The 25365-nt window shown below is 40.4% G+C and overlaps 1 protein-coding gene and 1 long non-coding RNA gene across 15 annotated transcripts in view; one reads left to right on the forward strand and one right to left on the reverse strand.

The window, feature by feature from the left end:
• Positions 1-25365, reverse strand: part of MKLN1 (muskelin 1) — a 414912-nt gene that overhangs the window by 339143 nt on the left and 50404 nt on the right. The gene's annotated exons all lie outside the window — the stretch shown is intronic.
• The window catches only part of LOC128928486 (uncharacterized), a 44152-nt gene that overhangs the window by 11194 nt on the left and 7593 nt on the right, over positions 1-25365 (forward strand). Inside the window, exons 2-3 of the long non-coding RNA XR_008473554.2 lie at positions 14651-14768; positions 16210-16317. This is a non-coding gene — a long non-coding RNA (uncharacterized LOC128928486). The remainder of the gene's footprint in view (positions 1-14650; positions 14769-16209; positions 16318-25365) is intronic.

The raw sequence follows: 25365 nt of genomic DNA on the forward strand, positions 1-25365 counted from the left end.
ATTTGCATTAAAAAACAGTGCAATATAAAAAAAGAAAAGCAGCATTTGATGAAATGATAACCACAGCGGTAGATTTTAATACCTCCCTTTCAGAATTTGATAAAACATGAAGTCAAAAATAAGCAAGAATAGAGATGACTACAATGATATCATCAAAGGTTTATTATACACACATACGTAAGAGTGTATGTGATTAGGAAACAGCATAAAACCATATATATATACCTTGCAAAAAGGTATGTGTATAGAACACTTACAAAATCAGTCACCCATGTGGCCATAAAAGATTGTGTTGGGTACACAAGAAAGACGCTGGAAACAGTCTTCTCTACAGCTTGTTGGCAAAGTGACCTTGGGCAAATTACTTAACCTTTCTGGGCTTTGTTTTTTGGAGAATGGAGCTCATAGTGGCCAGAATTTTAATCTTTTGTCATCAGTACTATCCCTCCCAGCCTCGCGTTTTCCAGCCCGAGGCCCATCTACCTATATGAAGCTACTAGTGCCACATGTCACTAGCTCTATGTAGAGGCCATCGATGGCTGTCACTGTTTCCCATTGGAGGGTCAATGGCAGGCTAGAAGGTTAGCATTTCTCAAATGGGCCTCAACTGAACAGTGAACACAAGGCTGTCTACTACGGAATTCGTGAGCACCAAAAGAATGTTAAATGGATGAATTGTTATTTGCAGGAAAAGAAACAGGCACCATGTTTCCAGTTATTCTTCATTTCAGACAACGACTCGCTGTTTCCATTGGCCGGCACAGTAGCTGAATGGGGAACTCTATGGTGTAAACCCTGCTGAAGGGGGATGAATGTGGGCCAGTGAATTTTTCCACACAGCCCTAGCTTTATTTTTGCTTATTGCTGGCAAGCTGAGAAAGTCAGTCGAAAACAATTAACAGAAACTTTGTAAATAAGGCTTAGAAGACAAGAAATCTTTATAGTTCCCCAGAAGATACACTTTTTGTATCAACAAGGATCATTTGTGACATAAGATAGAGCTTCCAAATTTAGCTGTTGGTTAAAAAAAGGAAAGCAATAATATGAATCTTTTAAAAAACCCGCAAAATAAAATATTTTTATTAGCACAAAAGCAAAATGTTAAGGCATATGAAATATTTAAAAATACATAAAGAAAAGATAGCCTTCCATAAATAAGTACTGAAATATATACAAATAGGTGAACCTGTTAAGAATACTATTAATTGTATATTTTAGGGAATTATTTCATATAAATAAATAAAAAATCTATAGGATATGCTATAAATTACAATTATTCAGTTTTAATAAAATTGGATAAAATAAACTTTAATAAAAATATTAACTTAGAAGTTTATCTCTGAACTTAGAGGGAAGGTAGAAATGAACTGAATGTAGTAAGTTTCTCAATTCATTTTAGGTCACAAACCAGGGATAAAATAGCCAATCTCAACTGAGAATAAATGGGGTAATTGTTCCTTTGCTTTTGGAGATCTGTAGTAGCTGCATCAGAGTAATATTTGTATTTTTGTCTTCATAGAAAGATTTAATATTATATTACAAAAGCATAACTTGTTCACAAATTAATAGGTAAATTCAGTGTAATCTCAATGAAAATTAAGAAGTTTGAAAAAATAATCCCCATTTATTGTTCCATCAGGAACAATAAATGCACAAGAATAATCAATAAAATTCTGAAACAAGAAAAATAAGGAGTGGTTTGCTTCACCAGAACAAAATGTTTTATGAAGTTAATGACTAGAGAGTAGAAAAGTGGATTCAAGGAGACTATCAATTATTTCGTGATAAATGAACAATTGCTAATGTTTTTGGACAAAATCATACCTCACAACATATGCAAAGCTAAATTCCATATAGATTAAATAACTTTATTCAGTCTATCATTGATAGGCATTTGGGTTGGTTCCAAGTCTTTGCTATTGTGAACAGTGCTGCAATAAACATACGTGTGTATGTGTCTTTATAGTAGAATGATTTATAATCCTTTAGATATATACCCAGTAATGGGGTTGCTGGGTCAAATGGTATTTCTGATTCTAGATCCTTGAAGAATCGCCACACTGTCTTCCACAATGGTTGAACTAGTTTACACTCCACCAGCAGTGTAAAAGTGTTCCTGTTTCTCCACATCCTCTCCAGCATCTGTTGTTTCCTGACTTTTTAATGATCGCCATTCTAACTGGCCTGAGATGGTATCTCATTGTAGTTTTGATTTACGTTTATCTAATGACCAGTGATGATGAGCATTTTTTTCATATGTCTGTTGGCTGTATAAATGTCTTCTTTTGAAAAGTGTCTGTTCATAGCCTTCATCCACTTTTTGATGGGGTTGTTTTTTTCTTGTAAATTTGTTTAAGTTCCTTGTAGATTCTGGATATTAGCACCTTGTCTGATGGATAGATTGCAAAAAATTTTCTCCCGTTCTGTAGGTTGACTGTTCACTCTGGTGATAGTTTCTTTTGCTGTGCAGAAACTCTTTAGTTTAATTAGATCCCATTTGTCAATTTTGGCTTTTGTTGTCACTGCTTTTGGTGTTTTAGTCATAAAGTCTTTGCCCATACGTATGTCTTGAATAGTATTGCCTAGGTTTTCTTCTAGGGTTTTTATGGTTTTAGATATTACATTTAAGTCTTTAATCCATCTTGAGCTAATTTTTATGTAAGGTGATTTTTGCACATTGATTTTGTATCCTGAGATTTTACTAAAGTTGCTTATCAGCTAAAGGAGATTTTGGACTGAGATGATGGAGTTTTCTAAATATACAATCATGTCATCTGCAAACAGAGACGATTTGACTTCCTCTCTTCCTATTTGAATACCCTTTATTTCTTTCTCTTGCCTGATTACCCTGGCCGGAACTTCCAATACTATGTTGAATAGGAGTGATGAGAGAGGGCATCCTTGTCTTGTGCTGGTTTTCAAAGGGAATGCTTCCAGCTTTTGCCCATTCAGTATGATATTGACTGTAGGTTTGTTATAAATAGCTCTTATTATTTTGAGATATGTTACATCAATATTTAGTTTATTGAGAGTTTTTAGCATGAAGAGGTGTTGAATTTTATCAAGGCCTTTCTGCATCTATTGAGATAATCGTGTTTTTGTCATTGGTTCTGTTTATGGGATGGATTACATTTATTGATTTGAGTATGTTGAACCAGCCTTGCATCCCAGGGATGAAGCCAACTTAATCGTGATGGATAAGCTTTTTGATGTGCCACTGGATTTGGTTTGCCAGTATTTTATTGAGGATTTTTGCATTGATGTTCATCAGAGACATTGGCATGAAATTTTCTTTTTTTGTTTTGTCTCTGCCAGGTTTTGGCATCGGGATGATTCTGGACTCATAAAATGAGTTAGAGAGAAGTTGCTCTTTTTCTATTGTTTGGAATAGGTTCAGAAGGAATAATACCAGCTCCTCTTTGTACCTCTGGTAGAATTCAGCTGTGAATCCATCCGGTCCTGAGCTTTTTTTGGTTGGTAAGCTATTAATTGCTGCCTCAATTTCAGAACTTGTTATTGGTCTATTCAGAGATTCAACTTCTTCCTGGTTTAGTCTTGGGAGGGTATATGCGTCCAGGAATTTATCCATTTTTTCTAGATTTTCTAGTTTATTTCTGTAGAGCTGTTTATGGTATTCTCTGATTGGTAGTTTGTATTTCTGTGGGATTAGCAGTGATATCCCCTTTATCATTTTTATTGTGTCTATTTGATTCTTCTCTCTTTTCTTCTTTATTAGTCTGGCTAGTGGTCTATTTTGTTGATCTTTTCAAAAAACCAGCTCTTGGATTCGTTGATTTTTTGAAGTTTTTTATGTCTCTATCTCCTTCAGTTCTGCTTTGATCTTAGTTATTTTGTGTCTTCTGCTAGTTTTTGAATTGGTTTGCTCTTGCTTCTCTAGTTCTTTTAATTGTGATATTAGGGTGTCAATTTTAGATCTTTCCTATTTTCTTCTGTGGACATTTAGTGCTATAAATTTTGTCCTCTAAACATTGCTTTAGCTATGTCCCAGACCAGCTATGTCTGGTTTGTTGTGACTTTGTTCCCATCGATTTCAAAGAACTTCTTTATTTCTGCCTTAATTTTGTTATTTACCCAGTAGTCATTCAGGAGCAGGTTGTTCAGTTTCCATGTAGTTGTGTGGTTTTGAGTGAGTTTCTTAATCCTGAGTTCTAATTTGATTGCAGTGTGGTTTGAGAGACTGTTTGTTATGATTTCCAGTCTTTTGCATTTTCTGAGGAATGGTTTACTTTCAATTATGTGGTCAATTTTAGAATAAGTACCATAAGAGAAGAATGTATATTCTGTTGATTTGGGGTGGAGAGGTCTGTAGATCTCTTAGGTCTGCTTGGTCCAGAACTGAGTTCAAGTCCTGAATATCATTGTTAATTTTCTATCTTGTTGATCTAATATTGACAGTGGAGTGTTAAAGTCTCCCACTATTATTGTGTGACAGTCTAAGTCTCTTTGTAGGTGTCTAAGAACTTGCTTTTTGAATCTGGGTGCTCCTGAATTGGGTACATATATATTTAGGATCGTTAGCTCTTCTTGTTACATTGATCCCTTTACCATTATGTAATGCCCTTCTTTGTCTTTTGTGGTCTTTGTTGGTTTAAAGTCTGTTTTTATCAGAGACTAGGATAGTAAACCCTGCTTTTTTTTTTTTTTTTTTTTTTTTTTGGCTTTCCATTTGCTTGGTAATTATTACTCCATCCCTTTATTTTGAGCCTATGTGTGTCTTTGCATGTGAGATGGGTCTCCTGAATACAGCACATCAGTGGATCTTGACTCTTTATCCACTTTGCCAGGTTGTATCTTTAAATTGGGGCATTTAACCCATTTACATTTAAGGTTAATATTATTATGTGTGAATTTGATCTGTCATTAGGATACTGGCTGGTTATTTTGCCCATTAGTTGATGCAGTTTCTTCATAGTGTCTATGGTCTTTACAATTTGATATGTTTTTGCTGTGGCTGGTACCAGTTGCTCCTTTCCGTATTTAGTGCTTCCTTCAGAAGGTCTTGTAAGGCAGTTCTGCTGGTGACAAAATCTCTCAGCATTTGCTTGTCTGCAAAGGATTTTATTTCTCCTTCACTTATGAAGCTTAGTTTGGCTGGCTATGAAATTCTGGTTTGAAGATTCTTTTCTTTGAGAGTGCTGAATATTGACCCCCACTCTCTTCTGGCTTGTAGGGTTTCTGCAGAGAGATCTGCTGTTAGACTAATGGGCTTCCCTTTGTGGGTAACCCAACCTTTCTCTCTGGCTGCCCTTAACATTTTTTCCTTCATTTCAACCTTGGTGAATCTTGGTGATTATGTGTCTGGGGGTTGCTCTTTTCAAGGAGTATCTTTGTGGTATTCCCATATCTCCTGAATTTGAATGTTGGCCTGTCTTACTAGGTTGGGGAAGTTCTCCTGAGTAATATCCTGAAGAGTGTTTTCCAACGTGGTTACATTCTCCTTGCTACTTTCAGGTACACCAATCCAATGTAGGTTTGGTATTTTCACATAGTCCCATATTTCTTCAAGGCTTTGTTTGTTCCTTTTCATTCTTTTTTTTCTCTAATCTCATCTTCACACTTTATTTCAGAGATTATTTCATTAATCTCTGATATCCTTTCTTCTACTTGATTGATTCAGCTATTGAAACTTGTGTTATGCTTCATGAAGTTCTCATGCTGTGTTTTTCATCTCCGTCAGGTCATTTATGTTCTTCTCTAAACTGGTTATTCTTTCTGGTTAGCAATTCCTCTAACCTTTTTTCAAGGTTCTTAGCTTCCTTGCATTGTTTTAGAACATGCTCCTTTAGCTCGGAGGAATTAGTTGTTACCCACCTTCTGAAGTCTATTTCTGTCAATTCATTAAACTCATTCTCCATCCAGTTTTGTTCCCTTGCTGGCAAGGAGTTGTGATCCTTTGGAGGAGAAGGGGCATTCTGGTTTTTGAAATTCTCAGCCTTTTTTTTTTTCTTTTTTTTATTGCATTTTAGGTTTTGGGGTACATGTGCAGAGCATGCAATACAGTTGCATAGGTACACACAGGGCAGTGTGTTTTGTTTGCTTTCTTCCCTTCACCCACATTTGGTATTTTTCCCCTGGCAATCCCTCCCCACCTCCCCCTCCCACTGGCCCTCCCCTTTTCCCCCTATAGACCCCAGTGTTTAGTACTCCCCTCTCTTGTCCATGTGTTCTCATTTTTCATCACCCGCCTATGAGTGAGAATATGTGGTGATTCATTTTCTGTTCTTGTGTCAGTTTGCTGAATTCTCAGCCTTTTTGCACTGTTTTTTCTTCATCTTCATGGATTTATTTACCTTTGGTCTTTGATGTTGGTGACCTTCAGATGGAATTTCTGTGTGGACATTGTTTTTGCTGATGTTAATGCTATTCCTTTTTGTTTGTTAGTTTCCCTTGTAATAGGTCCCTCCGGTGCAGGTCTGCTGGAGTTTGCTGGAAGTCCACTCCAGACCCCATTTGCCTGGGTATCACCAGTGGAGGCCACAGAACAGCAAAGATTGCTGCCTGTTCCTTCCTCTGGAAGCTTCATCCCAGAAGGGCACCCACCAGATGCCAGCCAGAGCTCTTCTGTAGGAATTGTCTGTCGACCCCTGTTAGGAGGTGTCTCCCAGCCAGGAGGCATGGGGATCAGGGGCCCACTTGAGAAGGCAGTCTGTCCCTTAGCAGAGCTCAAGTGCTGTGCTGGGAGATCCACTGCTCTCTCCAGAGCTGGCAGGCAGGAGCGTTTAAGTCTGCTGAAGCTATGCTCACAGCTGCCCCTTCCCCCAGGTGCTCTGTCTTAGGGAGATGGGAGTTTTATCTATAAGCCCCTGACTGGGGCTGCTGCCTTTCTTTCAGAGATGCCCTGCCCAGAGAAGAGGAATCTTGAGAGGCAGTCTGGCTATAGTGGCTTTGCTGAGCTGCGGTGGGCTCCACCCAGTTTGAATTTCCTGGAGTTTTGTTTACACTGTGAGGGGGAAAACTGCCTACTCAAGCCTCAGTAATGGTGGGTACCCCTCCCCCCACCCAGCTCCAGCAACCCAGGTTGACTTCAGACTGCTGTGCTGGCAGCAGGAATTTTAAGCCAGTGGATCTTAGCTTGCTAGGCTGTGTGGAAGTGGGATCCGCTGAGCTAGACCACTTGGTTCTCTGGCTTCAGCCCCCTTTCTGGGGGAGTGAACAGTTCTGCCTCTTCATTGCTCCAGGCACCACTGGGGTATGAACAAAAACTCCTGCAGCTAGCTTGGTATCTGCCCAAATGGCCACCAGTTTTGTGTTTGAAACCCAGGGCCTTGGTGGTGTAGGTACTCAAGTGAATCTCCCAGTCTGCAGGTTGCAAAGACCATGGGGAAAGCATAGTATCTGGGCTGCAATGCCCGGTTATTCATAGCACAGTCTCTCACAGCTTCCTTTGGCTAGGGAAGTCAGTTGGAAATGCAGAAATCACCTGCTTTCTGCATTGATCTCGCTGGGAGCTGCAGACTGGAGCTGTTCCTATTCGGCCATCTTGCCAGCCACCTCTAATATGTGTATTTTTGTATGTTTAATCTCAAACATGTTGATGTACAAATAGAGAAATGGAGAGTAGTTATTTGGGTGTCCGAAATCTCTCCTAACTCTCTAGATGTTCCTAATTTTTCTTAGTATTATTTTAGGGTATCAATTCTTCACCAATACATACTCCTTCTTCTCTTTTAAAACATTTTGTGTGATTACAAAATTGGCTCTCATCTTTCTATTTAGAATGGCCTAACTTCTGCACTCATAAATATTCTTTCCCAGTCTTTGCTTAAGCTATTGTCAGTCACAGACGCTCCATCTTTTCATATGTGGGAGAACATCAAAACAGGAAGATGTTTCTTCAGCTACTCTATCTATCTATCTATCTATCTATCTATCTATCTATCTATCTATCTATCTATCATCTATCCATCCATGCACTTTATCTATCTATTCATCTATACACTCTATCTATCTATCTATCTATCTATCTATCCTTTCACTCACTCTATCTATCCATCCATTCACTCTATCTATCTATATCTATCTATCTATCTATCTATCTATCTATCTATCTATCTATCTACCCAGTCTATCAATCAATCATCTAGCTAGCTAGCTATCTCCCAGTTATCAGGGAGGGAGATAGGGTGGGGAGAAGAGACAGAGAACAGACTTTCCCTGTCTGAATTGTACTAGATATTTAGAGTCTGTATTTGCTCTTGTTCTGTAACTCTACTCATGAGTGCAATGTTGTCAGAACCAAATGAATTTCTTTTAATTCAACTTGGCAGGTAGCAGTAAATATTTACTGGTTTGAATTATCAGTTCTCATCAAGATTGGTACCAAGAACTATATTAAAACAATCAGGAGATTTTCCTTAAAGGATTATATTTTATTCCAAAAGCTGTCATTGTAAAACGGGTATGAGTCTGTTTAATCACGTCAGCCACAGGATCATCTTGCATTCCTGCCTTCCCCTAATATGCGGAGGTCAGATGCCTTGCGCTGCCCTCACCTCGTGTCGGGAAGAGATGCCATAAAGTAATTTTTTAGGATAAAGAAGGATTAAAAAGAAGAGAAAATAGGTTCTGAGGAAAATGCAACATATGAAATCAGGAATCTCCCTTTCCATGGAACTTTCAAAAATCTTTCTTGCCCCTATTATTTGTTTTCCTGTCACCAGGCAAGAAAATTCAGTTTTTCCAATTAAGAGTTCCATCTGTGTTTCTGAAAAAGGACACATATTGTGTGATGAGAAGGAAATGATGGGGTGAGGGATAAAGATCCCCATCGGGAGACTTTAAAGTCTGGAGAAGCAAAGTGAAAACTGAAACCTCAATTCAGCTGTCAGTTTCTTCCTCCAGTAGCAAGCCTGGTTATGAAAAAGGCTGTAGTAAATGAAGACTATGTTGTTTTGTTTTGATTTTGTTTAAATTCAGCTCCTACAGGAGAAGATTGTTTTTGTGTTTTTTGAGCCCCTCCTCGTGGAGCAGGGCTAACTCCTAGTCTATGCACTGAATCAGCCACAGACTATGGCTTTATAAACCTAACTGCATTATCATTCTAGGACTCTGATACGTCCCTCTTCCACTTGGTGGTCAATAAAAAATTCATCTCACTCAGAATCCAATCATTTCACATGAGTCAGAAAGCACGGCTGACTCGAGGTTCAGCTAGCTGTGGTATTTTTCCTCTTATTAGATTTCATATTTCTTATGGTGCACCCATCACCTGAGCAGTATACACGGCATCATATTTGTAATAAAAAAAAATTCATATTTCTTCCAAGATGGGCTTGTAGGTCAGTTACTTCCCCACTCCCAGATAGCTACAGATTTTTGTTTTATTCTGTCTGTTGTATGAATGTGTGTGTTTGTGTGTGTTTTTATATACAAAGTAGAATGTATACATAAGTATTTGAATAGTATCATAATTACAAATACAAGTTTAAAGAAAGGATTGATTTTTGTCAATTCATTCAAGGAAAGCACAAATTAACTATAAAGCAAATATCATGTTACAGAATCCACGTGATTTTCTTTTTTTTTAAATCAAGTAATTTTTATTCAACTTTACAAATTTGGCTCAGTCATTCCTCATAAGCTGGGGATCACAATCTCCCTATTACAGTTGGGTCCTTCATCATAGCTGTCAAACATTACACAAAGATTTACAGTGGAATTAATACGATGGATCAAGTATAAGTGGTTGCTCCTCAGTTGCATCTGACAGCTGTCTTTTCAGTGTTTCCTGAAAGGCCTAACAACAGGTTTTTGTTGTATTGGATTCTGGGTGAGATGAATTTTTATTGTATATGTCAGGACCTTTCTTGCTGCAGTTACTATAGGAGACAGTTCGGTGGCTTGTCATGGTGTACAAGAAAGGTAGATTTCACATTCTATGATCTAACTTTGCTAGGTCTTCAGGTATGCTTACCAATAAATTAATTGTGTGGACAGACGAATGAACTCCAGATCAACTCTTCTAAGGCTCTTCATTGCTTTTGACGGAAGGTGAAAGGCTCACACTAGGGCTTGCATTCTCAGCTCCTCTCCACCTGGCCCCAGTCTACCTGCTACTATGTCCCTTTTGTGCTGGTCCCACTGGTCTCCTCACTGTTTCCTCAAATACACCCTGGACATTTCCCCCTTCTTTTACTCAAGCTGTTCTTCTCAACTGAAATACCTCTTTCTTTTGCTCTATAAACCCAAGTCCTACCTGTTCTTTGTCAATGTTGTATTTCTTAATTATAGAAACAATGCATAAGTATATGCTCATTAGAAAAATATTCAAACAAACCAGGCACGGTGGCTCATGCCTGTAATCCCAGCACTTTAGGAGGCTGAGGCAGGTGGATCACCTGAGGTCAGGAGTTAAGACCAGACTGGCCAACAGGGTGAAACCCCATCTCCACTAAAAATACAAAAAATTAGTTGGGCATGGTGGCAGATGCCTGTAATCCCAGCTACTCAGGAGGCTGAGGCAAGAGAATCGCTTGAACCCGAGAGATGGAGGTTGCAGTGAGCCAAGATTGTGCCATTGCACTCCAGCCTGGGCAACAAAAGCAAAACTCTGTCTCAAAAAAAAAAAAAGAAAAGAAAAAATATTCAAACAATATAGAAATATACGTAAAAACTGAAAGTCCCTTTGAATTCTAGCTCTTCCCCTCTCCCACCTGCCAACTGTATTGCCCTTCTCCTAGTTTGCTAGTTATCTTTCCGACTTTTTCCCCGCATTTAATAAGCCTATATGTTTTTGTTTTCCTTCGTTTTTATGTAAGTAGGGTAGCTTTCTCCTCTTCAAGGCCTATATTAAATTTCCTCTCTCTCCCCAGAAACCTTCCTCATCATTTCAGCATCCAATGACCTCCTCCCCATAACCCTGCCATGGATTTCAACACTTGGTATCCATGGCAGACTACTGGCTTCTGATTCATCTCTTTATGATGTCGGTTGTTTAACTCCTTTATGTGTGAGTGTCTTATCACAGCCATGTAAAATCTTTGAGGGGAGGAATGTATTCTTGGTCTTTTGCAAGGTTTAGAACTGTATATGCACAAAACAGGTCTTCAGCCTTATTATTATTATTTTTTATTTTTGAGACGGAATCTCGCTCTGTCACCCAGGCTGGAGTGCAGTGGCATAATCTCGGCTCACTGAAACCTCCGCCTCTGGGGTTCAAGAGATTCTTCTGCCTCAGCCTTCCGAGTAGCTGGGACTACAGGTGCATGCCACCACGCCCAGCTAATTTTTGTATTTTTAGTAGAGATGGGGTTTCACCATATTGGCCAGGCTGGTCTCGAACTCCAGACCTCGTGATCCGCCCACCTCGGCCTCCCAAAGTGCTGGGATTACAAGCGTGAGCCACCGTGCCTGGCCCAGCCTGACTTCATTAGGTGACCCTTAGGTTTTCTCATTTCCTGATCTAGATGGGCAAGCTCTGCTCATACTCAGGGAAAGGTTAAAATGTACTATGAGGAAGAACTTCTGCGTTTTCGTAGCCTCTCCTAAGAATTCCCTCAAACTGTTGTATGTGGTAAGTTGGTAGATTTCTATTAATATAAAGCAGCTGAGAAGTGCAGCAACTTTGTGAGAAGTTAGAGACTCCGGGCAAAAACCTTTCTTCTCTGACCTGTCAGACCAAGGACAGCTCCACCAGTTATAAACCCTCAGAGATGAAAATGTCACAGAGTGAAAGGGAGGTTTACAACACAGGCTGGTGGGGGAACAGGTTGTCGGGGAAGCACCAGCTGGCCAAGGGGAACCCACTCTCTCAGACGTTTCAGACTTCCAAAATTTCAACTCTCACTGGACCAGTTCTCCAGTGGAATTAGTCACTGGTATCACAGCCACAGCAATTCAAAAAGCTTTCAGTTTTCCTTTTAACTTAAAAGCTATAAAGTCGAACTTGACATTCCTTAAAAAAATGTGATTTTCTCAGCCTCACAGAGAAGGCAAAACAGCCAATATAATGTATTTGTGTTTTATGATAAATACAATGCCTTGAACAAGTTACTAAATCTTTCTATGCCTTAGTTTTTTTTATCTAAAAAGGAGTATAACATTTGCGCCTACTTTATTGAATTCTGAGCATTAAAATGAGATAATCTAGTGCAGTATGCAGGGAAGCCTGGCTCATAGAAAATTCTCAGAACTGTTAGCTATGATGAGGACGGTCATGCTATGACTTCTCATGTCTATGTCAGCAGCTAAAAGAGTTTGCTTTCTCTCTTTTGTAAAGATAGGGTCTGCTGTGTCACCCAGGCGACAGCACCATGGCATGATCATGGCTCACAGCAGCCGCAAACTCCTGGGCTCAAGCAATCCTCCTGCCTCAGTCTCCCAAGCAGTTGAGATTACAGATGTGAACCACCATGCCTAGGTGAAAGGGTTTTTTACATGGGACTTTAGCCAAAGAAGGCATGCAAGTTAAGCATTTTTTACTGGTAAACATTATGAACAATATTTCTTGGGAAATGTTATTTAATTCCTTTATTTCCATTACAATGGGAATTAGAATCTATATTCTAATGCTTAGAATCTATATTCAACTGACTATTGCTTGAAAATAAATATGTTATTCAATGGAAAATCTCTTTTTTGTGAAAAATTTTCTCTGAAATGATATTAGTCATAACTAGATGATGCATTCCTTTTGACATCTTACATGTCTGCTATTAACAATCTTAATTCTTAAGTCTAAATAACCAGTGGAAAGGCTCTAACTTAACATATAATAATTAAGAATTTTGCTTTATCAAAAATTTTCTATTTGTCTCAAAAAATAGCTTCAAGATCCTTCAAATGAGGCCATTAATCAAAGCAGATAAAAGTAATTTTAGTTACTAAATAAATGCATAGAATGCTGCAGATAACCAAAGTAGTTAAAATTAACAGTCAAATTGTTAATTTTATGGTCTCAGATAGTTTTTGAGACGCCATAGACAATACACAGAGTACATCTGAAGCAATTAGCTGGTTAATTCAGACACAACGCTATTTGGGGCATCAATTGATTAAAAGTTTCATGTTGAATTATTCTGTTATTCAATTGTTTACTTCACTTAGGCAATGTCTATAGCATAAGTAAACTTAGGCTATCTTAATAATTGATGTGTGTTTGTCAGTGTATTGACTAAGGATGTAGGACTTCAGATCAGAAAAAGAGGGTTTTAATCCGACACAGTGGCTCACGCCTGTAATCCCAGGACTTTGGGAGGCCAAGGCAAGTGGATCACTTGAAGTCAGGAGTTTGAGACCCTGGCCAACAGGGTGAAACCCTGTCTCTACTAAGAATACAAAAATTAGCCGGGCATGGTGGTGGGTACCTGTAATCCCAGCTACTGGGGAGGCTGCAGCACAAGAATTGCTTGAACCCAGGAGGCAGAGGTTGCAGTGAGCCAAGATTGCACCACTGCCTCCAGCCTAGGTAAAAGAGCTAGACCCTGTCTGAAAAAGAAAGAAAGAAAAGAAAATGAGGGTTTAAATTTCAATTTGGTGACTTCCTACCTAAGTAAACTTGGGCAAATTGTTTAATCTTTCTAAGCGTCAGTGTTCTCATCACTAAAATGTAACACTTACTTTGCTGAGTTGCAAGGGTAAAATGAGGTCATATACATAAAGGCTTGCCTGGCACTTGGTAGGTAGACATTGAATTAATTCTTTTATTTTTTAAGTCACTTCAGTTACTGAGCCATATTATTATAACAGATAAGTAAACACATAATGCATCAGGTTGTGATAAGCGCTACGGAGAACAACAAAGTGTGAATCCTTAGTGTCTACCAATGGGGACGGGGTAGCTAGAATGAGAAAAATAGAAGGCGACATTAATATATGGTGGCTTAGCCTCAATCCATGCACGCATTGATGGCCAAGGTGCATGGGAGCAAGTTGTGTGGCCTTTTTTGCAGCCTTTATTGTTTCATAATTGTGACCTTCATAATCAGGCAGACACAGCCTAAAATTATACAGGCAGAGTGGCAAAGAGGAAGGAGTCAGGAATGAAAAAGTGGAGGAATGACACATGGGAGGCTAATGAGCTACAGGGCCAGCCCCTTGACGCCAGGATCCTCAGATCTAAAAGTGGAAGCCATCGGCTTGGGAACTCCCACTTGCCACTGACACCCAACAATGCCATCTAGATGGTAGTGAGTTAGTTGTTTCAGCAGTTTATTTCAAGTATTTTTTAAAATTATTATTAAAGAAATTAAATGGCACATTACAGAAAGGATATAACCTAAATACAGAAAATTGAAAAGCTTAAAAAAAAAAATAAGTCACCAATAATTCCTTTAGCCTAATGCATTTAGTAACAGCATTGAGGTTAATTTCCTCCTAGTCCTTTTCAGGAGTATATTTAAAGATAAGTGAAATCATACAGTACACAGCCTGGATCCTGTTATTTTAAATATAACATTGTCTCATAGCATTTTCCTTGTTGCTAACCAGCTTTTCATACCTATCCTTTTAGCAAGTGAATAATATATCATTAAGTAAATGAACAGTAATTTACTTAATTTAACTATCTCCATATATTGTTAGATGTTTAGGATCTTTCAAGTTTCCAAATGTATACAAAGTATCACATTTGTGTACATTTTTCTGCATGTTTTCTTTTCCACATTTTTTTCTTTTTTTTTTTTTGAGACAGAGTCTTGCTCTGTTGTCCAGGCTGGAGTGCAGCAGCATGACCAGAGCTCACTGCAGCCTCAACCTCCCAAGCTCAGGCGATTCTCTCACCTCAGCCTCCTGAGTAGCTGTGACCACAGGTATGTGCTATCATACTGGGTTGATTTTTTATATTTTATAGAGACAGAGTCTCACCAAGTTGCCCAGGCTGGTCTTGAACTCCTAGGCTCAGGCAATCCTCCTGCCTCAGCCTCCCGAAGTGCTGAGATTACAAGCATACGCCACAGTACCTGGCCTTCTTTTCCACATTTTAGATTATCTTCTTAGAATCAACTTTTAGAATTTCCAAAACATAAACTGTTCCAGGACATGGACATTTTATGACTCTTGATGCTTACTGCCAAATTGCTTTTCAAAGGGATTATAACAATGCCCAGTCCAAAGAATGGTGTAATGGTGTATGAGAGTAGGAAACCTCACTGCAGTCTTGAAAACAGTGGATCATTTCATTAATTTTTTAGAGCTTCAGTTTCCAGGTTGTGATATAAACAAGTAAACACACAGCATGTCAGATGCTGATCAGTACTAAAGACGGGATGTGGCGGGGGGAGTGCTGCTGTTTTATATAGGATGATCAGGAAAGGCCTTTCTAAAAAGACGATATTTAGGCTAGATGCAGTGGCTCACACCTGTAAATGGCTCCCAGCATTGTGGGATGTGGTGGGCGGATCACCTGAGGTTAAGGGTTTGAGACCAGCCTAGCCAACATGGTGAAATCCCGTCCCTACTACAAATACAAAAAGTAGTTGGATGTGGTGGCAGGCACCTGTAATCCCAGCTACTGGGGGGAGGCTGAGACAGAAGAATCACTTGAACCCAGGAAGTGGCGGTTGCAGTGAGCAGAGATCATGCCACTGCACTCCAGCCTTGGCAACAAGAGTGAAACTCTCTCTCAAAAAAAAAAAAAAAGAGAGAGAGAGAGATGATATTTGAATAAAAGCTGAAAGAAGTGAGGGATTAAAGTGTAAGAACTGCCCAAGGAAAGAGGGTTTCAAGCAAAGAAAGCATTAAGAAAGACCCTAAGACAAATCCATGTTAGACGGCTTTCGGGGATCAGGAAGAAGGCCAGGGTGGCAGCAGCCAGTGAGAAGCAGGCAAGGAAGCAGAGGAGCTCAGAGGGAATGTGGGCAGCCAGGCCATCGAAGGCTTTATCAGCCATCGTAAGGATTTTTCTTTTACTCTGAGTAAGATGAGAAGACATTGAAGGGTTTTGAGTGGGGGGAGTCAAGAATTGGCTTGTATTTTACATGATTAAGTTATCCAACGTGTTCGGAATGGGCTACCGTACTTGAAACCAAGCTCAGCACCTTTCCCGGCAAACCTCCTACAGTCTCAGCATCTCCATCCTCTGACTCACCCATGCTCAAAACTGTAGTCATCTTTTACATCCCAAAACCAATTGTCACCAAGCTCTGTCAATTCTCCCTCCATAATGTCTCTTGCATTTGCCTTCTCTGTCCATTCCCATGGCCAAGAGCCTACCACAATCATTTTCTTTTTTTTTTTCTTTTTTTGAAACAGGGTCTCCCAGGCTGGAGTGCATGGACACGATCACAGCTCATTGCAGCCTGGACCTCCCCGGTTCAAGCAATCCTCCCATCTCAACCTCTTGAGTCGCTGGAACCACAGGTGCACACTGCCATTCCTAGCTAACTTTTGTATTTTTTGTAGCAGCAGGGTTTTGCCATGTTACCCAGGCTGGTCTGGAATTCCTGGGCTCAAATGATCTGCCTGCCTCGACTTCCCAAAGTGCTGAAATTACAGGTGTAAGTCACCGTGCCCAGCCCCATAACTGTTTTCTAACACACTTCCCAGACTTCTACCTTTTTGCTCACACTCCTACCACCCAGTGCCGCTAGAACAATCTTCCTGGCAAAGCTTATCACTCAGGGGTCTACGCATTATCTTTGCTGTCTCCCTGCTCTTCACTGCTCATAAGGTCCAGATCTTTAGAATGGAATTCAAGCCCTACCACAATTTGATCTTAATCTAGCGCTCAAAACTTATCTCCCATTGTTATTCAGCATAAACTGTACCTTCCTGTCTAACAAGTTCCTTGAACCAGCTCTGTACTTTATTACTGTACATCTTTGCTTACATCCTCTCCACTTCCCTGCACCTTCTGCTTAAAATACGCTTCCCTCAAAGCCCCACCCAGAAATCCTAGCCACACTTCCCAGATCCCAAATATCCCTTTGTTCATGAAGCCATCCCCACTCTCCCTGGCTGGAATGATGTTTTTGTCCTTCTGTGCTCCCATAAGCTCTATTCCACTATCACACATTCTGTACCACATGATGCTATCATTTTGTGAATACCCTTTCTTTCCTGCTAGGTGATAAGTTCCTTGAGGATCCATGTCTTGTTTCTCACTGTGGCTCCTACAGCACTTGTTACAATACCTTGAACACAGTAGGCATCCAAGAAATGTTGGTGGAATGTAAATTCCCCAAGGCCTTGTTGCCAATTTGCTCTGGGAACAGAACTAGAATTCAGGACATCTGATTCCCAACTCCCTGTCCCTTTCCCAATACCATTCTATCTCTCTGTCTTCTTTGTGTGATTCATTGTTATCTCATCTGAATGACGTTCGAAACCACTAAGGAATTTGATGGAAGAGTGACTAAACAAAAAACAAATGCTGGGATGTATTTTCCATGTAGCCATTTAAGCCAAAGGGAACCTAATGAAGGGGCACTAAAAATTTGACCCTGAATAAAACAACAACAAACAAACAGAAGACGGCACATATAAGAACGTTTTAGCTTCTTAGGGTTTGAGTTTCGGCTTGCATTAATCTTATAGGAGTCAAATTGCCTTGTTTCTTGGTATGCCATAAATTTGTAGTCTGGGGGAAAAACTGTAAAACAAATAATTGGCTGCATGCGGTGGTTCATGCCTGTAATCCTAGCACTTTGGGAGGCTGAGGCAGGCAGACTACTTGAGGCCAGGTTTTGAGACCAGCCTGCTAACACAGCAAGACCCCATCTCTACAAAAAAAGATTAAAAAAAAATTAGCTGGGCGTGGTGGTATGTGCCTGTAGTCCCAGCTACTTGGGAGGCTGAGTGGAAGGGTTGCTTCAGCCCAGGGAGCAGGGGTTGTTGCAGTGAGCTCAGATCTTGCCACTGCACTCCAGCCTGTGTGATAGAGTAAGACTCTGTCTCAAGGGGGCAAAAAAAAAAGTGTACTTTTCTGTTTAAAAGCTCTTAGCAACATTTTTAGTCTCTAAGAATATAAGAGGGTTTAAACATTTGGGAATGAGGCCCTGTGGCCAAGTTTAATTTGCAATTATCCCAATCCACCCCGTGCCTTCCCAACTTGGAAAAATAGCCCGAGGAGCTACTGTTCTAAACTGGGCATCCTCTTTGGTATTTGAAATCTAAAAAGTAAATTATACCCATGATACATGTTATATACAAGTATAATATGTGTAAAATGCAAATAAAATTGTCACAGCATTTAACAACTAGTAATAGCATTAATGATATACACTTGAGAATTATTTGTGAGTGAAGAACACTGATGCCCTTAGGAAATGGAAGATTTGACCGAGTTAAAATATATATTTTAGAGAATGGTTTAATATTTTAGATAATAGCTTAATATTTTAGAGAATGGTTTCTCTCCTTGACAGTTTTGTCTCTCCCCTCCACTGAAACTTAGAAGAGGGCAGGAGTGCTGTGAAGAATGTCCTATTGAGGTTTTCACACATTCGAATGAAATGGGATGAAATTAAAACCCTCCACTTTACAGGGAAAAGAGATGAAACTGAAGCACTCATTCATCTCACTCTACTCCATCTCAATCTGAATGTTACAGCAGAGGCTGACCTGTGAATCTGATGTGAATTGTGACAGAATTGTAGAAATGAAAGTAAGCTCTGATATACTTCCTTCTACCTTTGATCCTGGTGGGTCAGCCCCAAACCATTACAAACGAAAGTTAATATTTAAGAAACTTTCTCATAGGCAATTTCCTCCAACTGCAACCTAAATTCTACTTTACAGAACTTCACAGACCATATATATATGCATACACACACATACACAACACACACATACACACACGAGTGTTTTATATATATACACGAGTGTTTATATATGTATATATAACATACTAGTAAAATAGTGAAAAAATAACGTGTTCAGGGTAACTAATCAGCACAGCAGCATCCCTCAGAATACCTGCTAAACAACAGCAACAGCAGAGAACAGCAGGCTTTGTCACCACCAACAATGCCACTTGTAGCATCATAGTCCTCAAAAAGTTTTGGATTTTAGAGCATTTCATGGTTTGAATTTTCAGATTAGGGATGCTCAACCTGTATAGTGTACCTTAATTCAGACTAACCATGTTTCAAGCGCTTAATAGCCACATGTGACCAGTGGCTACCATATTGGAGAGGGCAAGTCTTAAAAAAAAGGCTGTGAAGCATTTAGCATTATGCTAGGCAAAGCGAATTCCACAAAATCATCATTCATGTTGTCATTAGAGGACTGTGCAATCTTCTCAATGCATTCACTTCCCTAGACCGACCCTGTCTATTGTGCTCTTAGAAGTACCTGGAGAGGTTCCACTGCTCAAGCTTGAGCCCTTCAGTTACTTTAAAGGTTACTTCCTTACGGTCATTCCCCATCTATTGTATGGAGAGGGTCACAAAAAGTGGCCTCAGTGGGGGGGTCTTCATGGAAAATACACACACACAGAGTGTCAGTGACCTTCAGGGTACTAACTTACGAAACCCCAAGAAGGAGACATAATCATATTGATAGGACAGGGTAGGACATTTGCTAAAGCAACCACTTGCTCCTATACTTTTCCCCATCCAAGTAGTGAGGTTTAGCTAAGGAAAACATGTGATCAACATGTGATCAAACCCAGGACCAGGCGTGGTGGCTGATGCCTGTAATCCCAACACTTTGGGAGGCTGAGGCAGGTGGACTGCTTGAGCTTAGGAGTTTGAGACCAGCCTGGGCAACATGGTAAAACTCTGTCTCTACAAAAAATGCCAAAAAAAAGAGCCAGATGTGGTGGCACATGCCTATAGTCCCAGCTACTGAGGAGGCTGAAGTGAGACAATAGGCTAAGGCCGGGAGGCAGAGATTACAGTGAGCCAAGATTGCACCACTGCACTCCAGCCTGAGTGACAGAGTGAGACCCTGTCTCAAAAAAAAAATAACAATAAAAAAATAAGTTTAACATAGAGTTCCCTTACAACTGAACAATTCTCCTAGGTATGTACCCAAGAAAATTATAAAACATACATTTCCACAGAAGCTTGTACACAAATGTACACAGCAGTATTATTCATAATAGCCAAGAAATGGAAACAACCCAAGTGGCCAAGAACTGATGAATGGATACACAGCATGTGGTATATTCATACAATAGAATCTTTTTCAGCCACAACGAGGAATGAGACTGATACAATACGGATGAACCTTGAAAACATTATGCTCAGTGAAAGAAGCCAGTGACAAAAGGCCACATATTGCATGATTCCGTTTAGATGAATATTTATGTTAAGCAAATCCACAGAGCCAGAAAACAGATGAGCGGTTGCCGGGGTCTGTGGGGAAAAGAGAATTGAGAGTGACTCTACCAGGCATGGGAGTTTTCTTCTGGGACGACGAAAGTGTTCTCCAGCTAGGCTGAGGCTCTGGAGCCAGACAGCCTGCGTGAAAGCCCAGGTCTCACTACTCACTAGCTTTGTGACTTTGAGCCATGTTCCCACCTCTCCTGTGCCTCAGTTTCCCTTTACAATGACAATGATAAGAGTACCTGCAGTGCTCAGGAGAATTCCTGGCCTGTGGTATAAACTATTTTTTCCCCATTATAATTATTTACGACTTTTAGAAAATCGATATATAATAGTTGTACATATCATTGGGGTACTTGAGATATTTTGAAAGCTGATGGCTGTTTTGAAATATATAATAAATTATAGTCAAGTTTAATCTCCTTACTGTACCACTGAATATTATGATTTATTTCTACTATCTCACTCTGTTTGTACTCATTAGCCAACGTCTCTTCATCCCCCATTCTCACTTCCCTTCCCAGCCTCTGGTAATCACCATCCTACTCTCCACCTTCATGAGATCCACTTTTTTAGCTCCTATATATGAGTGAGAATATTTGGTTTGTCTTTCTGTGCCTGGCTTATTTCACTTAATGTAATGACCTCCAGTTCCATCCACGTTGCTGCAAATGACAGGATTTCATTTTTTTAATGGCTGAATAATATTCCATTGTGTGTGTGTGTGTGTGTGTGTGTGTGTATTTATCCATCCATCTGTTGATGGACACTCAGCTTATGTGATAGATATTTCATAAGTGACCCTGATTGCTCTGTCCCCACCCTTGCTTATTTCTTTCCATAGCATTAGTCACTTTCTTTTTTTCTTTTTGAGACAAGGTCTCTCTGTTGTCCAGGCTGAAGTGAAGTGGCATGATTTCAGCTTACTGCAACCTCCACCTCCCAGGCTCAGGTGATCCTCCCACTTCAGCCTCCCTAGTATCTGGGACTACAGGTGTACCACCATACCTAGCTAATTTTTTTTGTATTATTATTGTTTTCTTGTAGGGACAAGGTTTTGCCATGTTGCCCAGGCTACATTCATCACTTTCTGACCCACCCTATGATAACTTGCTCCTGTATATTGTTTGTAGCCCATCAACCCCTACTAGAAAACAGGGATCTTATCCATCTCTTTGCTGCTAGATTCCAAGCACCCCAAACAGTGGCTAACACAGAGGAGGCACCCCACCACATTTTCTGAACGAATGAACAAATGGTGGGTACTTCTGGCCAATGGCACTGGGAAGCCTGGATGGAAATGAGATGCACCTTTCACTGAACATCTTTGTGCACCATTTTCTACTCTATTGTGTGCTCGATCCTTTTCATAAGGGTGAAAAGTGAAAAATAAAATACAGAAAATAAAAGTATCTGAACTGAGGGAGAAGCTGGTAGCATTAAACAGGAAGACTTTAGGCATCAATGGAAAGGGTGTGACCTAGAGAAAAGCGTGAGGCTGCGGCTGCGGGCCACCTTTAGACTTTTAACCCTGAGTAAAAAGTGGAATGGCAAATCTGGAATGGCATTCAGTCCTAGTCTTGAAGCACAGTGTGTATCCAGGTTACTTTGTTTTCTTTTGTTTTGTTTTTTGAGATGGAGTTTCACTGTTTTTGCTCGGGCTGCAGTGCAATGGTGTGATCTTGGCTCACCACAACCTCCACCTCCCAGGTTCAAGTGATTCTCCTGCCTCAGCCTCCAGAGTAACAGCGATTACAGGTGGCCACCACCATGCCCACCTATTTTTTTTTTTCCATATTTTTAGTAGAGATGGGGTTTCACCATGTTGACCAGCCTGGTCTTGAGCTCCTGACCTCAGGTGATCCACCCACCTTGATGTCCCAAAGTGCTGGGATTATAGGCGTGAACCACCACACCCAGCCATTTGTTTGTTTTTTCTGAGATGAAGTCTCACTCTGTCACTCTATCACTGCAGTGCAGTGGCTTGATCTCGGCTCACTGCAACCTCCACCTCCCAGGTTCAAGCAATTCTCCTGCCTCAGCCTCCCGAGTAGCTGGAACTACAGGCACCCACCATCGACTGGCTGATTTTTTGTAGTTTTAGTAGACACGGGATTTTGCCTTCTTGGCCAGGCTTGCCTCGAACTCCCGACCTCAGGTGATCCGCCTGCCTTGGTGCCCAAAGTGTTGGGACTACAGGCTTGAGTGCCCTGCCTAACAAGAAGTCTTAATAAGATCTTTCATATCGTGCAATATGTGTTCTGTACTTACAGGTAGAATAAAAAAAATTTTCCATGGCAAAAGGCCCGTTTCCAGGCACAGGAAACTGAGGAGCTGGCATAGGATTATTGACCACTTCCCATTGCAGCATGGATTGGCAGGTGGCCACAGTGGACCAGACTCCTTGGGCAGGGACAGAAGGTTGTCACCACTGCTAGCAATGGCCTTATTCACTCCTTAACAGGCTTGGGAAACCTAATAAAGATTATAAGATTCTGGCCAGTAGCAGTGGCTCATGCCTTTAATCCCAGCACTTTGGGAGGCCAAGGCAGGCAGATCACCTGAGGTCGGGAGCAAACCCGACCAACATGGAAAAACCCCATCTCTACTAAAAGTACAAAAAATTAGCTGGGTGTGGTGGCACATGTTTGCAATCACAGCTGCTCGGGTGGCTGAGGCAGGAGAATCGCTTGAACCTGGGAGGCAGAGGTTGCAGTGAGCAGAGATCATACCATTGCACTCCAGCCTGGGCAACAAGAGTGAAACTCTGTCCCCCTGCCTCCAAAAAAATAGATTACAGGATCCCAAATATGAGACTAGACTCCAAATGAACTGTTTGGTAACCTTATCCCGAATAATTTGGGGTAAAACTCTAAGTTGAATTTGGGGTCTCTCTACCTCTTTCCTTCCTTCTGCCTTAGTACCTCTCTGCTCTCTTCTGTTAGGAGAAAAACAACTGATGAGTCATTAGCTTCTTGGGTAATGTATTATCCTTTCCAGGAGCTTTTGCATTAAAAAAGAGGTCAAAAGGAGAGAAAGAAATAATAATGATAATGTTATTACAGCCCATCATATTATGATGATATTAATAATACTAATAATGATGACCAGAGCTGATGGTAACTGTGTGCCAGTTATTCTACTAAAAAAAATGGATACAATTTCTCTTTTTTTTTTTTGAGACGGAGTTTCACTCTTGTTACCCAGGCTGGAATGCAATGGCGCGATCTCGGCTCACTGCAACCTCCGCCTCCTGGGTTCAGGCAATTCTCCTGCCTCAGCCTCCTGAGTAGGTAGGATAACAGGCACGTGCCACCATGCCCAGCTAATTTTTTGTAATTTTAGTAGAGATGGGGTTTCATCATGTTGACTGGGATAGTCTCGATCTCTCGACCTTGTGATCCACCTGTCTCGGCCTCCCAAAGTGCTGGGATTACAGGCTTGAGCCACCGCGCCCGGCCCGATACAATTTCTCTTATTTAGTCCTCCAACAATTCTATCATGTCGATATTATCAAACCTATGTTACAGATGAGGAATGAAAAAATCACATAGCAAGTGGCAGATTGTCTCTAAAATTTTTGCTCTAAGGATTTTTTTTATTTTTGAGACAGAGTCTCACTCTGTCAGCCAGGCTGGAGTACAGTGTTACGAACACCACTCATTGCAGCCTCGATCTCCTGGGTTCAGGTGATCTTCCCACCTCAGCATCCCAAGTAGCTAGGACTATAGGCACACACTGCCATGCTCAGCTAAGTTTTTTTGTATTTTTTGTACATACAAGGCTTCTCCATGTTGCCCAGGCTGGTTATGAACTCCTGGCTTCAAGGGATCTGCCTGCCTCGGCATCCCAAAGTGCTGGGATTACAGACTTGAGCCATCGTGACTGGCTATGTAAGAATTTCTCAAGTAGAACCTTTGATCCTATGGAAAGACAGCGAGGGAGAGTCAGACAATTACAGCAACCCTCAGTAGCAGTGACAATGAGAGTTGAGGCTTGAAACTTCAAATAACCCATCGGGTCTATGACTGCCTGGGTTCAAATCTTGAGTCTGACATTCTTAAGATTACCTGGGGACGAGTCACATAATCTCTCTGTGCTTGAGATTATGGTTAGAATTCATCGAGATTATACAAACAAAGTGCTTACAACAGTACCTGTGAACACATATATGAGGCACTCAGATACTGTATACGGGTGCTCCTCCACTTATGATAGGGTTGCGTCCTGATAAACCCATCATAGGTTGAAAATAACGGAAGCCAAAAATGCATTTAATACACCTATCCTACTGCACATCAAGGCTTAGCCGAGCCTACCTGAAACGTGCCCGGAACATGTGCAATGCAGTATTCAGTAAGTTATGTGAGAAATTCAACACTTTATTATAAAATGGGCTTTGTGTTAGGTGATTTGGCTTGGCTTCACCAGAGAATAATATCTGCACATCTCTAGCCTAGGAAAAGATGAAGATTCAAAATTTGACATACGGTTCCTGCTGAATACATATCCCTTTCACACCATTGTAAAGTCAAAAAATCATGTCAAACCATTGTATTAAGTTGGTACAAAAATAGTTGCATTTTTTGCCATTAAAATAATGGGAAAAACCACAATGAGTTTTGCACCCCCAACAAGTCATGGGTGGTCTGCATTTTGATTGCTACAAATCCCTGCTAAATATTAGAAAACCCATAATTGATTTCTAGCTGCCCAAATAACAAAGGTGCTCATTTACCTAATTTTATAATGTAGTCTTTGATCCATTCTCTACAGAATTTTTATCAAAAAGTTCACATAATCGAATTTTGAAGGCAGACACGCCAAATCCCATTTCCCTAACACGACAATTACTTTTGGTTTTGCATATTGCCTTCAAGTTTTGCTAACTCTGAGAAGCGACACGGAGAGGACACTATACCAAATCAGTTTGGGTTTTTGTCACACTCTCACGAAGAAGCTGCATGACTCTAATGCAGTTACATAACTGCCCTTTGTCTTCGTTTTCCAAAGTATAAAATGAAGGGGTTAGACCAGGCGATCTTCAAGATCCCTCTAGCTCTAACAGTCTATGATTTTGCCGATAATCTACATTTATTTTTGCTTTCATAATATTCATAGTTCAGTTGTATATAGA

The sequence above is a fragment of the Callithrix jacchus genome, chromosome 11 (assembly GCF_049354715.1).
Source record: "Callithrix jacchus isolate 240 chromosome 11, calJac240_pri, whole genome shotgun sequence".
Taxonomy (NCBI): domain Eukaryota; kingdom Metazoa; phylum Chordata; class Mammalia; order Primates; family Cebidae; genus Callithrix; species Callithrix jacchus.